At 31.6% G+C, this 16,359-nt stretch overlaps 1 long non-coding RNA gene across 1 annotated transcript; it reads right to left on the reverse strand.

Moving 5' to 3' along the window:
* Positions 1-484: 484 nt before the first annotated feature.
* Positions 485-14,728, reverse strand: LOC143058454 (uncharacterized). The gene is made up of 3 exons (XR_012973068.1): positions 14,611-14,728; positions 2,380-2,480; positions 485-566 (listed from the first exon to the last, which is right to left on the reverse strand). It is a non-coding gene; the product is annotated as an uncharacterized LOC143058454 (long non-coding RNA).
* Positions 14,729-16,359: the final 1,631 nt, after the last annotated feature.

Here is a 16,359-nt window from a genome sequence, read left to right on the forward strand (position 1 = left end):
AATGGCCAAGTGAGCTAAACTTGTAAGAAGGAAAATTTCGAATCCTATGTCTTGCCTGTGAGTAAAATAAGTAATCTTGATGTAACAAATCAGTGTATTCAAACCTTTATCGGGACATATTGAGATTGCATAATTGTCATTAGTTGCTTCTCGAAAAAGTACAAGCTATTTCATGTTGTGCTCAGGTGAAACATACTCCTTAGTTAAATGAAAACCCTGAGCCGCCATCAATTAACTCTTGTCAAACTTATTTACTGAGGTTTATAGCATTTTATTACACACTAACATGAATCTCTGAAGGAATTATTTTAATGACAGTGTGAAACAATTTTACAGAATAGTGATTGTTTTTCAAATTGCATCAACAGGATCAAATCAATTAAAAGAAAATACCAGTCAGCTCTGAGCAGAGAGTGCAGCAATCTATCAGTTCTTATTTAACTTTATTCATTGAAGTATATATAACATATTATTCCAGCACTTACCTATTCCAAGGAAGCACTTCAAACGTACACGATAGTAGGGGGTCTTTTCCAATGGCACTTACAGGGCTGAATTATTTTAATCTGAAACAAACATTTGATTGAATGAAAAAAGTTGAAGGGCACACTCATTCCCTTCTTTGACTTCACACACATAATTCATATAATAAGCATTTATCATCAAGTCGATATTTTTTTCATTTTGATTTATTCTTTTTTTTTGTTCTCAAAGCTCTTCAACTTCGTACTTTATGTGGCCTTTTTAACTTTTTTGGATTCGAGCGTCACTGATGAGTCATTCGTTTTAATTCATTTGTTGAGTTTGATCTTAAAAGGAGGAAGTGTGCTTGATCATTTCAATCAGTTTAATTGAGGTCTGGAGCTGGCATGTCATTAACTGGTAGTAGTCCTTTGAAAATGTATTGATCATTTAACAGATACCTGTATTGTATTTGAAGCTTGACCTTCGTGAAATATAGATTTTACTGTCGAAACTTGAATTTAACTAATAACACTTCATTATCTGGCTGCGATTATATGGTAGAAATTGTTATAAAAACTGAAACACAATAAATAACAGAAGATATATCCTTATCAGTACGAGTATTCTAGACTCGATCGATGCATTAGGATCGAGTCGGATACTATACGTTACATAGTGTGTTAGTGACCTAATACGATAAATACGGGGTCAGTAAATTCGAGTTTGAACCCCATATAGAATTTACTGACCCCGTATTTATCGTATTAGGTCACTAAGACACTATATCACGAACAATTAATGTCAACAATAACAAAATTAAAAACTTTCAATACTTAAGGAATGACTGTAATATTTGTTCTGTCTATGTCTACGTAGCGGGTTATTTAACAGTGTGAACCACATTTTGTATGTATTTCGAATAGACAGAAAAAAATATTACAGTCATTTTTTATAATTTAATTCTAAATTCCATCTAAACCGTAGAAAACCATGAAAAACCGTTGATGACGTCACGGTCAAATGACTTAATTATGTCTATGGGCTGATAACAAAATAACGTCAGCCAATCAGAAGACGCGTTACATCCAAAATTTAATTATATTTAAATAATAAAACAGTGCCAAAGTCGTATTTCCAAACTACTTACTGTTTATTAAAATAAGCCCCGCCTCCTTACTAACCTAATATGGAATATACAGGTCTCCACGAGGACGCTATTAACCATATTCCTAGAAATGCATAGGTGGTAAGATAAATACTGCTGGATGAGCTCTTACTGTAGAACCTGAATTATTAGAAAATGTCTGTACCAAGTCAGGAATATGACAGTTGTTATACAACCCTTTGACGTGTTTAATCTTTTGAAGGCTTTTCAAATGGCTTCAACAGAATAAAATTGATATAACTTGAAACAAATATTTGATTGAGTATTAACACAGTTTGAACTACATATTCTGCCTCATACTTGTTTGATTGCAGACATATTATAATGCGCATTAAATTTCTTGTGTAACCTCACCAAAATCGAAGCACCAGAGCGGAACATATAAAAAGGGAAATGTTACAGAGTCCATTATTTTGTTATGATGCTAGTTTATATATTTTTATAATAGGATTACACCATATAAAGAAGACAGGGAATTGAAATTTATAAATTCAGAAAGGCTATTGATTTTACATTACTTTACCAAGATAGGAATATGACAGTCTTTTTCCATTCGTTTGAAGGGTTTGAAGGGTTTTAAGGGTTTGAGCTTTTGAAATTATATTTGCTGCTTCTACACATATCAGGAATCATGTAGAAGAGTAAGAGCACATATATAGATTCAACAGATAGTGCATAGATCTGTAGATTCTCTTAAAGTTTATGCATTGAAATATTTAACCTATTATTACAACATGTACAACATTTACCTAAATCAATCAAAAACATCTTGACGTTACAGTGTGAAACAATGATACAGGATGGTAGGAGGACCTTAGCAATGGCATCAACAGGAATACATTAATTTTACCTGGTATAAATAATATATGATTGAATTATATATAATTTAGATTAGGTTACAATTTGACTATAACATTTGTAAGTGCTTGAATAACTTACGGCTGGTTACATATGCTATCAAACAGTACACCAGATACACTTTACCCTGAATTTTAGAAATATAATATCAAAGATAAATAGGTTTCTGAAATAGATACATTTTGTCATTACTTTTCAAGCCAGAGTTATGCAATTTAAATATTGGACACTTTCTACTGTATCTGCATTTACTAAATCACATAGTTCTTGTTTTACCTATAAAACAGTCCATGTGGAAAGCCATACATCGATAGCCCATGGCTCGACAGAAATACATCAGATTGCATTATGTGTTTGGTTTAAATTTGTTGTGTTGCCAATTTACCTAACTTGTATTCTTTTTATCTTTCAGAGTGACAAAAACACATAAGAGCAGATTGATGGAAAAAGACATTTAAATGCATTCTGAAGATAATGTTTATGACTACAATGATCAACTTCAATTTTCGTGTGAAAGCAATTTATATGTATTTGGATAAGCTGATATGATGCACTTTTTTTTGTAAAGGTATTACTTAGTCTCGTTATGTGCTGATAGTGATTTTATTTTACAGTTGAAATGTTAAATGCAACCAAGAAAGTTATATATTATATTATATAGTTCTGGTTAATAAACACGTCAGGTATAAACTTTGAATTATAACGGTTCGCAAGATACGTAGCAGACATAATCTGTACTATAGGAAATGAGGTTGTCAACTGAAACCAAAGTTTTTTTACTTTGATCTTTGACCTAGGAAATTGTACTTACATTACGACACACCCGCTGGAGTTTATTATTATTCATGCCAAGTCTTAAGTTTGAAATTATAATTATTCTCTAGATATAGAGGTGACAGAGTTTGTTATGGATGGACTCTACAAAAGTCTAAAAGTCTGAAAAGACCAATTTTTGTCTTAATTTACATGAATTTTTACTCGACATTCTCCAAAAATATGACTTTTTTCTTAATTTGTCTTGACAAATTTTCATTTATATTAAATGTGTATGAAATTTACTTGACATATTCTCAACATTCTGAGTATTGTCTTAAAATTTCTTGACATTTGAATACTGTCTTGAAATTTCTCGACACATTCTCAAAATTCTTATTTTTTCTCAGTGTGGCTTGACATATTCTGAACATTTTGAATTGTTTCTTAAATTTTCTTGACTTGAGTTTTAAAAATCATGACAAATATTCATGAGATAACTTTAATCTTTATTTCTTTTCATATGATATATTGTTCCAACAAAAATAAAAGTTAGGTATGTAAAATAATTGAAAATTTGGGTATATAAATATTTTAACAAAAATTAATATAATGGCTTTTGCAATATTAACAATGCAAATGTGGGTATGTTGATAAATACAATTTAAATGTGTATTTTAAAAAAAAAATATTTACAAATATTGATTCTAAAATCTTATAAATAATTACTAAATGATTAAAACCAATGATACTGTAGACGTATTTCATTCTACATTTATAATACTCAATGTTTATATGGTAAATAATTATAGTACCAACATATGGTATTTATAAATAATATACTTCTAAGGATTTGTATAGTCGTACTATACAGATGGGTGCACTCCTAATCTGTACAGCAAGTTAACTTGATAACCAGTCATTTGGACTGGTCAAAGTTAACCTGTGACCGAATATAGGACTGCTCTGACCAGTCCTAGGACCAAAATCTAGTTAACTTGAAAAGCGGACTTGGTCCTAGGACTGTTTTTTTGTCTGCCAAAAAGTTAACTTGGAAACAGGTCCGCTATTGATATAAGTTAACTTCGAACCAGTCCTGTCATAAAGTTAACATAAGTTAACTTCGGAACCAGTCCTGTCATAAAGTTAACATAAGTTAACTTGTAAACCGGTCCTGCCACAAAGTTAACTTCTGCTTGGACAAATCCGATCAAAACCAGACCTGTTCCCAAGTTAACTTTTGACTGGTCTGCTCAACACTAAGTTAACTTGTAACCAGGACCGCTCTTCGTTGATTTAACAAAAAATATTTTTAATATCTTTGTTTCGTAGTATAAACATCGAAAATAAAGTAATTTGAAAATTAATACTTCCGTTTTATGAACAGGATTAAATACAATTTTTTGAAAATAAGTACGCACAGATCGTAACACAAATTTATCTGTGATCTGACAATCTATCTATTATAAAAACGATCTCGGTTACAATTATTTTATTCAAAATATTGATATGTAACAAAATTTCAGTAGTTTTGATACCTCCAGCTGACTTGTACAACAAAACTATTTGACCGCATTACCAAAACTGACCATATATGCACTTTAATTTGTAAATCTATATACCCGCATAGTAAATCAGCCATATTTTTTATGTCAGGATTCAATGTATAATACAATCATGACAATGGACAGCAAAATTGCAATATAATAACAAAAAATTTTGGTTCGCATAAATTTAAGATACCAGCGATGTCCTCATTTTATTCAAAATATTGATACGTAACAAAATTTCAGTAGTTTTGATACCTCCAGCTGACTTGTACAACAAAATTATTTGACCGCATTACCAAAACTGACCATATATGCACTTTAATTTGTAAATCTATATACCCGCATAGTAAATCAGCCCTATTTTTTATGTCAGGATTCAATGTATAATACAATCATGACAATGGACAGCAATATTGCAATATAATAACAACAAATTTTTGTTCACATCAATTTAGGATACCAGCATGTCCTCATTTTATTCAAAATATTGATACGTAACAAAATTTCAGTAGATTTGATACCTCCAGTTGACTTGTACAACAAAATTATTTGACCGCATCCACCAAAACTGACCATATGTGCACTTTAATTTGTAAATCTATATACTCGCATAGTTAATCAGCCATATTTTTTATGCCAGAATTAATGTATAATACAATCATGACAATGGACAGCAATATTGCAATATAATAACAACAAATTTTTGTTCACATCAATTTAGGATACCAGCATGTCCTCATTTTATTCAAAATATTGATACGTAACAAAATTTCAGTAGATTTGATACCTCCAGCTGACTTGTACAACAAAATTATTTGACCGCATTACCAAAACTGACCATATGTGCACTTTAATTTGTAAATCTATATACCCGCATTGTAAATCAGCCATATTTTTTATGTCAGGATTCAATGTATAATAGAATAATGACAATGGACAGCAAAATTGCAATATAATAACAAAAAATTTTGGTTCGCATAAATTTAAGATACCAGCATGTCCTCACTTTATTCAAAATATTGATACGTAACAAAATTTCAGTAGTTTTGATACCTCCAGCTGACTTGTACAACAAAATTATTTGACCGCATTACCAAAACTGACCATATATGCACTTTAATTTGTAAATCTATATACCCGCATAGTAAATCAGCCATATTTTTTATGTCAGGATTCAATGTATAATACAATCATGACAATGGACAGCAATATTGCAATATAATAACAACAAATTTTTGTTCACATCAATTTAGGATACCAGCATGTCCTCATTTTATTCAAAATATTGATACGTAACAAAATTTCAGTAGATTTGATACCTCCAGTTGACTTGTACAACAAAATTATTTGACCGCATCCACCAAAACTGACCATATGTGCACTTTAATTTGTAAATCTATATACTCGCATAGTTAATCAGCCATATTTTTTATGCCAGAATCAATGTATAATACAATCATGACAATGGACAGCAATATTGCAATATAATAACAACAAATTTTTGTTCACATCAATTTAGGATACCAGCATGTCCTCATTTTATTCAAAATATTGATACGTAACAAAATATCAGTAGATTTGATACCTCCAGCTGACTTTACAACAAAATTATTTGACCGCATTACCAAAACTGACCATATGTGCACTTTAATTTGTAAATCTATATACCCGCATTGTAAATCAGCCCTATTTTTTATGTCAGGATTCAATGTATAATACAATCATGACAATGGACAGCAAAATTGCAATATAATAACAAAAAATTTTGGTTCGCATAAATTTAAGATACCAGCATGTCCTCATTTTATTCAAAATATTGATACGTAACAAAATTTCAGTAGTTTTGATACCTCCAGTTGACTTGTACAACAAAATTATTTGACCGCATCCACCAAAACTGACCATATATGCACTTTAATTTGTAAATCTATATACCCACATAGTTAATCAGCCATATTTTTTTTATGCCAGAATCAATGTATAATACAATCATGACAATGGACAGCAATATTGCAATATAATAACAACAAATTTTTGTTAACATAAATTTAGGATACCAGCATGTCCTCATTTTATTCAAAATATTGATAAGTAACAAAATTTCAGTAGTTTTGATACCTCCAGCTGACTTGTACAACAAAATTGTTTGACCACATCCACCAAAACTGACCATATGTGAACTTTTATTGGAAATCTATATACCCGCATAGTAAATCAGCCATATTTTTTATGTCGGGATTCAATGTATAATACAATCATGACAATGGACAGCAATATTGCAATATAATAACAACAAATTTTTGTTCACATAAATTTAGAATTCCAGCATGTCCTCATTTTATTCAAAATATTGATACGTAACAAAATTTCAGAAGTTTTGATACCTCCTGCTGACTTGTACAACATAATTATTTGACTGCATCCACCAAAAATGACCATATGTTCACTTTAATTTGAAAATCTATATACCTGCATAGTAAATCAGCCATTTTTTTATGTCAGGATTTAATGTATAATACAATCATGACAAGGGACAGCAATATTGCAATATAATAACAAAAAATTTTGGTTCGCATCAATTTAGAATACCAGCATGTCCTCATTTTATTCAAAATATTGATATGTAACAAAATTTCAGTAGTTTTGATACCTCCAGCTGACTTGCACAACAAAATTATTTGACCGCATTACCAAAACTGACCATATGTGCACTTTAATTTGTAAATCTATATACCCGCATTGTAAATCAGCCATATTTTTTATGTCAGGATTCAATGTATAATACAATAATGACAATGGACAGCAAAATTGCAATATAATAACAAAAAATTTTGGTTCGCATAAATTTAAGATACCAGCATGTCCTCACTTTATTCAAAATATTGATACGTAACAAAATTTCAGTAGTTTTGATACCTCCAGCTGACTTGTACAACAAAATTATTTGACCGCATTACCAAAACTGACCATATATGCACTTTAATTTGTAAATCTATATACCCGCATAGTAAATCAGCCTTATTTTTTATGTCAGGATTCAATGTATAATACAATCATGACAATGGACAGCAATATTGCAATATAATAACAACAAATTTTTGTTTGCATAAATTTAGGATACCAGCATGTCCTCATTTTATTCAAAATATTGATACGTAACAAAATTTCAGTAGTTTTGATACCTCCAGCTGACTTGTACAACAAAATTATTTGACCGCATTACCAAAACTGACCATATGTGTATTTAATTTGTAAATCTATATACACCATGACGTACGCCCATAGTATTAATCAGCCATATTTTTTATGTCAGGAATCAATGTATAATATAATCATGACAATGGACAGCAATATTGCAATTTAATAACAACAAATTTTTGTTCGCATAAATTTAGGATACAGCGTGTCCTCCTTTTATTCAAAATATTGATACGTAACAAAATTTCAGTAGTTTTAATACCTCATGCTGACTTGGAAAACAAAACTAGTTGACCAAAACTGATCATATGTGCACTTTTATTTACAAATCTATATACCCGCATACCATTGTACCGAGCGCCTTCATGTCTTCTCCTGGCGCTCCTGTTCACATTTTAGTAGGACCGTAAATGTACACGTAATCAATAATATTGGAAAACTATTATTGCAAAAAAAATTCTGATTAAATTGAGAATGTCAGAATTGCATCTATTTATTCATTATAACAGTCAGATCATATATAGGAGTTCATGATGGTGTACGTGTAAAACAAAACTATTATGCCACATCATCAAAGTACCAACACTGACATGTCTGAATTCATTTTTACTATTTACAATGATTTAATAAAAAAAAGTATACGAGGTTCTCTTCTTGGAATCTATTATGTCGTTTGATTGATTTTGTTTATAGTTAAACGTCAAGTGGCAACTATTTCATTAGAGTGCGCATTGAGTATAATTTTAGGATGTCCCATATAAATATCGGCAATGACAAATCTCTCGATAAATCTGACAAATTTGACGAGATTGTTGATAGTTTTACCACACCGTATGATTACGGACACTGTACAATTTCTGTTAGAATATTTTGCGGGAAATAGAATAGTAAATCCAATGCAAACAAGTTGAATATCAATGAAATATCCATGCAAGTATAAATTTATGCATAAAGTAAAATTTAGGAAGGGACAGGTAAACAACGGGGAACGAAGTAACGTAGACAATGTTGCCGATATCCCGTGATATAAGAATATTGTTCCAATGCGTTGGATAACCTTTCTATCCGCCTTCTAATAAAACAAACTCTGTGTGATCATGGTGATCGTATAGCCATTTTTTTATTTATATAAGAATACAAGTATATCAAATAAAAGAGAGCATTTGTATAATATCTAGTAGAGTCTAGCGAGTAAATAATAAATAATATCTGTGGAAAAACAATGCGAAATGTTGTTTACATATTTTAATCATGCGGAAAGCTCAAGGCTGATATGAAAACTCTTATAACGATAATCTGTCATAAGCAGACCTGTCCTCAGGTCTGGTCAATAGCAGACTTGTCCACAGGTCTGGTCAGAAGCAGACCTGTCCTCAGGTCTGGTCAGGAGCAGACCTGTCCACAGGTCTGGTCTGAGGAAGACCTGTCCTCAGGACTGGTCAAAAGCAGACTTGTCCACAGGTCTGGTCTGGGGCAGACCTGTCCTCAGGACTGGTCAAAAGCAGACTTGTCCACAGGTCTGGTCTGGAGCAGACTTGTCGATAGGTCTGCAGCAGTCCTAAAAATGCAGACCGTAGGTCTGGTCCACCAACGACGAAGTTAACTTGCTTGACTGCTTAAAAATTCTCAAGTTAACTTAGAAAGCAGTCAACAAGTTAACTCTAAGTTAACCTTTGTCAAGGTTAGGACCGCACCCATCTGTACATGTCCTTGATTTTACAGAAGAAAATTTTTGTAATGTCACCTGTTGGAATATATATTAAGTATTACATGTGAACAGTATGTTCCCAATAAAATTAAGATATTAATTCCACACAGGGTACACGCAACTGTCATATAGAAAAAAAAAACGTGCTTTAGCTGTAATCAGCCATGAAACTTATTAGTTGACCACCCAAGCCACTACAATATAAAAAGGTTTGTTGATAGATTAAAATGAAAATCATCATTTTAATTAAAATAAATTAATAAAATGGATTTTCGTCATCACAATTATGAAGTTAATTATTTTAACATAAAGACAAATTGAATGATATCCCCAAGATTAAAAGAAAATTATTATCTACTCCGGGAATAATAAAAAAGAACTGTATTTATAATGGATCCCATCAATGGTCAATGAATTCTATAGAAATCATTGGTCTTATGAAATGGATCTCAAACAGACATGCATAATATAGATCTTTACATTTTTTTCTTTTTTTCTTTTCATGGGGGGGAGTTATCACAAATATTTAGTTTTGATAAAAAAAAATGAAATTCAAAACTCAAGATGGAAACAATTTATTTGACCTTAACGAAAGTCCATCCTCTGGTAAGCCACACAACCGTACAAGATGAATTGTGGGATCCAAAAAAGACACATGGTCACATTTAAAAACTGCATCAAGTAAATATAGTAAAGCAAATTTGACTAACAGTTTTGCGAACGGCAAATAAAGGCAACAGTAGTATACCGCTGTTCAAAACTCATAAATTCATGGACAAAAATCAAAATAGGGGTAACAAACTAAAACCGAGGGAAACGCATTAAATATAAGAGGAAAACAACGACACAACACTAAAATTTAATACACACAGAAACGGACTAAGCATCAGACAAAATCCCACGAGAACAATAAATATAACATCAAAACCAAATACATGAATTAGGGATAGAAAATCTAAATGCTGTTTGTCAGTAACTTTGATAACTATTAATAAGTATTGCAATATGCATTGTGTTTAAATGCAATATCAGTATTTAGTTCTATTTTAATCTTTAATGAATCCTAATTCTATCTTATTTTTGAGATATAGTTTTTCATATCATGCATATGTGACGTCATTTTTCTGCTGTTTCAGAAATTTCATATATTCAAATGTGACGTAATTTTTTATGCCTTTTCACCATCGTATGTAACGTCATTTTCATAATTTACTGCATTGAGGCCTGGACTGAGTCGGGTGTGTCTATTGTGTGTTGGTCTTTCATTATGTATTCATGTTTGTTTTATGTAATGAGTTAATACTTCAGTTTCATTATGTATATCTGTTATATTCATTTGATAAAATTTACTGTTTGTAATAGCATTAATTGTTCTAAATAATAAGGATGTTCTTATCCCAAGCATAAAAACTTAGCCGTATTTGACACAACCATTCTAAACTTTTGATCTCCACTGCTGTACAACTTAGCACTTTTTTTCGCTTTCGATCTTTTATATTTGGGCGTCACTGGTGAGTCTTTTGTGGACGAGGCGCGTTTTTGGCGTATTAAATTTTAAATCTGATGCTTTTTGTTATTCATTAATCATGTGTTTCTTTGTCTAATACGTTCTCCTATTTATTTGTATTGCAGTCCTGTAATATTATGTTGTCATTTTAATGTTATATTTAACATTGTCATTAAAGTGCGAGGTTTGGCATGCCACAAAACCAGGTTCAACCCATCATTTTTTCCTTTAAAAATGTCCTGTACCAAGTCAGGAATATGGCCATTGTTATATTATAGATCGTGTCTGTGTGTGTTACAATTTAACGTTGCGTCGTTTGTTTTCTCTTATTTTTGAGTGTAAATTGACATTGCGATAAGACGTGTCACGGTACTTGTCTATCCCTAATTCATGTTTTTGATTTTGATGTTATATTTGTTATTCTCGTGGGATTTTGTCTGATGCTTGGTCCGTTTCTGTGTGTGTTACATTGTAGTGTTGTGTCGTTGTTCTCCTATATTAATGCGTTTCCCTCAGTTTTAGTTTGTTACCCCGATTTTGTTTTTTGTCCATGGATTTATGAGTTTGAACAGCGGTATACTACTGTTGCCTTTATTTGACATATATTCCAAGTGAAACAATTAATTAACTACATGGGGGTTATTCGAAGTATTTCCACTTCATTTTCACCCACAGGGTTTCTTACTATACAAAATTTATCCTTGATTTTTCAAAGTGTAGTTTAGCTATAATAAAAAGGAGTCTATCACAGCAATAGAAAGTCATAAACAGTGCAGCATGAGTTTGTACACATTTCAGGCGAAATTTATACTGTTGAGATAGTGTCAAGACATATATAAGACTGCCAAGAATGTGTCGAGATATATTCAGACAGCTTTAAGATGGTCAAGAATGGGTCAAGACATATTCAGACATTATTAAGAATGTCAAGAATATGTCAAGACTGATCGAGACACATTTAAGACAGTCAAGAATTGGTCGAGACTAATCCTGACTCTTATCAGATGATACAGGAAGTGTCGAGAAATTTTTAGACAATGTTCATTCTGGCAAGACACATGTCAAGAAAAATCAAGAACCTTAATAGACAAATAAATACTATGTTAAGAATTAAAAAAAAATAATCAGACAAATAAAGAATATCGAGTAAAAATTCATGCAAATTCAGACAAAAACTGGTCTTTTCAGACTTTTTTACTTTTGTAGTGACTGATCAATAAAGGGGCTCTAATTAAAATTAATATTAAACTGCACACTATTCCCTTTGTTTAGAATTTCAGAAAAATAATAAGAAGCATTTGACTCCTTGTCAAAAACTTATAAGAGAACGACACATAAACAAAGGAAATATTGAGGAGTCAATTTGTTTCTCCACTTATCATAACGTATTTAGGAGAAAGAGAAAATACCGATCTGATGCAAGTAGTGAGATAAAATTGAGAATGGAAATGGGGAATGTGTCAAAGAGACAACAACCCGACCAAATGAAAAACAACAGCAGAAGGTCACCAACAGGTCTTCAATGTAGCGAGAAATTCCCGCACCCGGAGGCGTCCTTCAGCTCGCCCCTAAACAAATATATACTAGTTCAGTGATAATGAACGCCATACTAATTTCCAAATTGTACACAAGAAACTAAAATTAAAATAATACAAGACTAACAAAGGCCAGAGGCTCCTGACTTGGGACAGAGCACATATCTATTAATTCTTAAAATTCTTCTCAATTTAAGTATATGACAACATTTACCTAAATCAACGGAAATGACCTTTAAATGACAGTGTGGAACAGTGGTACAGTATGGTAGCAAGATTTGTCAAATGAAAGCATCAGGAACCAATCAACCATACCTTAAACAAATGTTTGAATGAAAAAAAATGAACAGAACACTTCCAGTCTCGTTTGTTTTCAGACAAGTTATAATAAGCATTGAACGCCTTGTAGTAACCTTGCAAAAATAAAAGCAAGATATTGGTTTATATTTTTGTCATTTATGCTAGTTTTCAACATTTACTTATTAAAAAGAATTACACCATGTACAGAGGACATGGCACTATATATTGATCAATGTCAGAAACTACTATTGATTTTACAAAACTTAAAACAAAAGTTAGGAATATGAGAGTTGTTTTGCATTCTTTTGATAGGTTTGAATTTTTAAATTTGTATTTGCTGTTCTCCACAAAAGCAAACGGCATTTAGAAGTAAGAACAACTATTGGTTAACTGTAAGCAAATAGTGCAACCATCTATCAAATATAATTGAACTTAATCATTGAAGTAAAACGCATATCATTATAACACTTACCTAAATCAATGAAGGATGTCTCTAAATGACGGTGTAGACTTATGTCAGAGGTTGGTAGGAAGACTTTTTCATTTGAAGTTATTTCTGTTTATCTTTGTTTCCAAATCCCTTAGTAATAATGTATTACTGTATATATGTGTGAACGTCATATACATGATTTTTTGTAATAAAACGTAACTGCTACATCGCTGTATTATGTGTATCAGAAAATATGTAGATCGATAAAATAACTTGAATATTTAAAAGAAGCACTCCTTTAAAACTTGACAGCAAATACATTTGTTTTTATAAATTTAAAGAGCTTATATTATCATTATAGTAGTGAAATCATTCAACCGATGTGCTTTGTATGACATTTAATATTAAGACAGAGTATCACATGTCTACCTATAATACACAACAGTGAGTTGCTATGTTATCCACCTTAAAATAGAATTCACTAAAGAAGTGACTGACAAAAGAAGTTAATCAGTCATTTAAACTTCTGAGGACAGTTTATAGGACGATTTTTTTTTTTATAAAAGTAGACCTTATATAAAGTATCGGTGAAATATTACATATTTATCTTTACTACATCGTACCTTTGCATGACTTTATATTTATATTTATATAAAAGAAATAGTGACGTCAAAATTAAAATAAGCATTAAAACATGAGTTAAACAAAATTAAATAAGAATGACGTGCACAATAAAAAAAAAAACACCAGTAAAAAAAATCAAGAAGACAAACATCCGCAGTTTAAATACCATATATACAACACAATTGTAAGTCACACCCTGAACTACGAAAGGAGAGAGCTGCATCGACAAATAGCCGAACTGCAGAAACGAGACAGCTGAACAGACAACAAGCCAAAGAATGTTAAGATACATCAAGATAATAATGAATGTCAACGATGATACATTTGATCAAGGTCATGTACTGGTTATATATCAATTATCTTTCACCCTATTGTTCAGCAGGAAATATAAACAACTACACAACGATGATATAAATCACACATAATGTTGATTAATATAGAAGTAAGGAAACACATGATACAAATAAAAGTACAAATAACGAAGACATTGTCGTAGCTTGATGTTAGAGTAACTTACCGATGTCTGCAATGAATATCTTCACTTTGGAAATTAATTTACTAAGATATTCCTCTCCAAAAATAAAGTAATCTTCCTCACAACGCTTTAAATGTACAGTGTGTACAAAGAAGTCATTCTGTCACACAAACACGGATACACTTCAGTAAATCTAAAAAACCTCAATATTTAACAATGTTTAAATCAGGTGGTATATGATACTTGTGATATTTATACAAAGATTGTTTTTACACCGACAGAAATACATTTTACCCCTTCATCGACTGCAGTAATTCATGTTTTCATCGCTTTCTATAATTTTATAAACAGCGTTGTTTGTTGTGTTGTGTACAAATTAGAAATGTATTTGTCGATTTAACGCGATTTGTTATAAAATTTGTTTCACTAATTAATTTTAGACTATGAGAAGGAAAATCTTATCTTTTTTTCCCAGAATCTCGGAAACGATGTGCACTTTTATGTTCATTGTATGTAAAGTCGTCATATATGGTCACCTTTTTTGTGACAAATTAGATTGGAAAAACAAATATACGTGATTTGTCATAAAAAAGATTAACATTCCAGGGAAGTTATTACTTTGACATTTGTCTGATTGAACTTAAGAAAAGGATAAAAAAAAAAAGAAAAAAAAATGTGAGTACAGAGAAATCAGTATTACTTAGTAAATTGTTCTTTTAAAGTCAAAAAGATTTATTTTGAAATTGTTAGAGCGTGCATTACATACAATTATGTTTTATAAAAAAAAACTATCGATGTACAAAGCAGACAGACAGGCCATTGATTACACTTGTTTCATTGCAGGCAGGTCATTGATCGAGGTTGTTGAATTACAAACTGGCTATTGGTTACACTTGTGTCATTACAGGTAGGTCATTGACTGTAGTTTTCCATTACAGAGAGGCTACTGGTTACTATTGTTTTGTGGCAGGCAGGTGATTGATTGTAAGTGTTCAATTACAGACAGGCTACTAGTTACACTTGTCCCATGGTAGGCATACCATTGATTATAGTAATTCTATTAAAGAGAGGACATTGGTTACTATTGTTCCATTGCAGGCGGGTTATTGATTGGTGTTGGTATATTACAGAGAGGCAATTGTTAACTGTTGTTCCATGGCAGGCGTTCATTAATTGTAGTTGTTCTATTATAGAGAGGACATTGGTTACTATTGTTCCATGGCAAGCGGTTTATTGATTTAGTTTTGCAATTACAGGCAGGCCATTGTTTACATTGGTTACTTTATTGACAAGCCTTACACTTGTTCCATAGGAAGCAAGTCAGTGTTTGTAGAACTTTTCATAACAGACATATAGGTTCTACTTGTTCCATGACAGGCATGTCATATATTGTAGATGTTCCATTATGGACAGGCCATATTGTTTACACTTGTCCCATAGCAGACAGGTCATTAATTGTAGATGTCTATTACAGACAGGTCATTGGTCACACTTGTTGCATTGCTGGCATGTCATTGTTTGTAGTTGTTCCATTACATAAATGCCATTGGTTACTATTGTTCCGTGGCTGGCAGGTTATTGCTTGTAGTTGTTTCATTGCAGACAAGTAATTAGCTAAACTTGTTACATGACAGATATTGATTGAAGTTGTTCAATTACAGACAGGCCATTGGTTACATTTGTTTTTATTGTAGGCAGGTCATAGGTTGTAGTTGTTCCATTAAAGACAGGCCATTGGTTACACGTGTACCATAGCAGACAGGTCATTGATTGCAGTTGTTCTATCACAGA

Source organism: Mytilus galloprovincialis, chromosome 14 (assembly GCF_965363235.1).
Source record: "Mytilus galloprovincialis chromosome 14, xbMytGall1.hap1.1, whole genome shotgun sequence".
Classification (NCBI taxonomy): domain Eukaryota; kingdom Metazoa; phylum Mollusca; class Bivalvia; order Mytilida; family Mytilidae; genus Mytilus; species Mytilus galloprovincialis.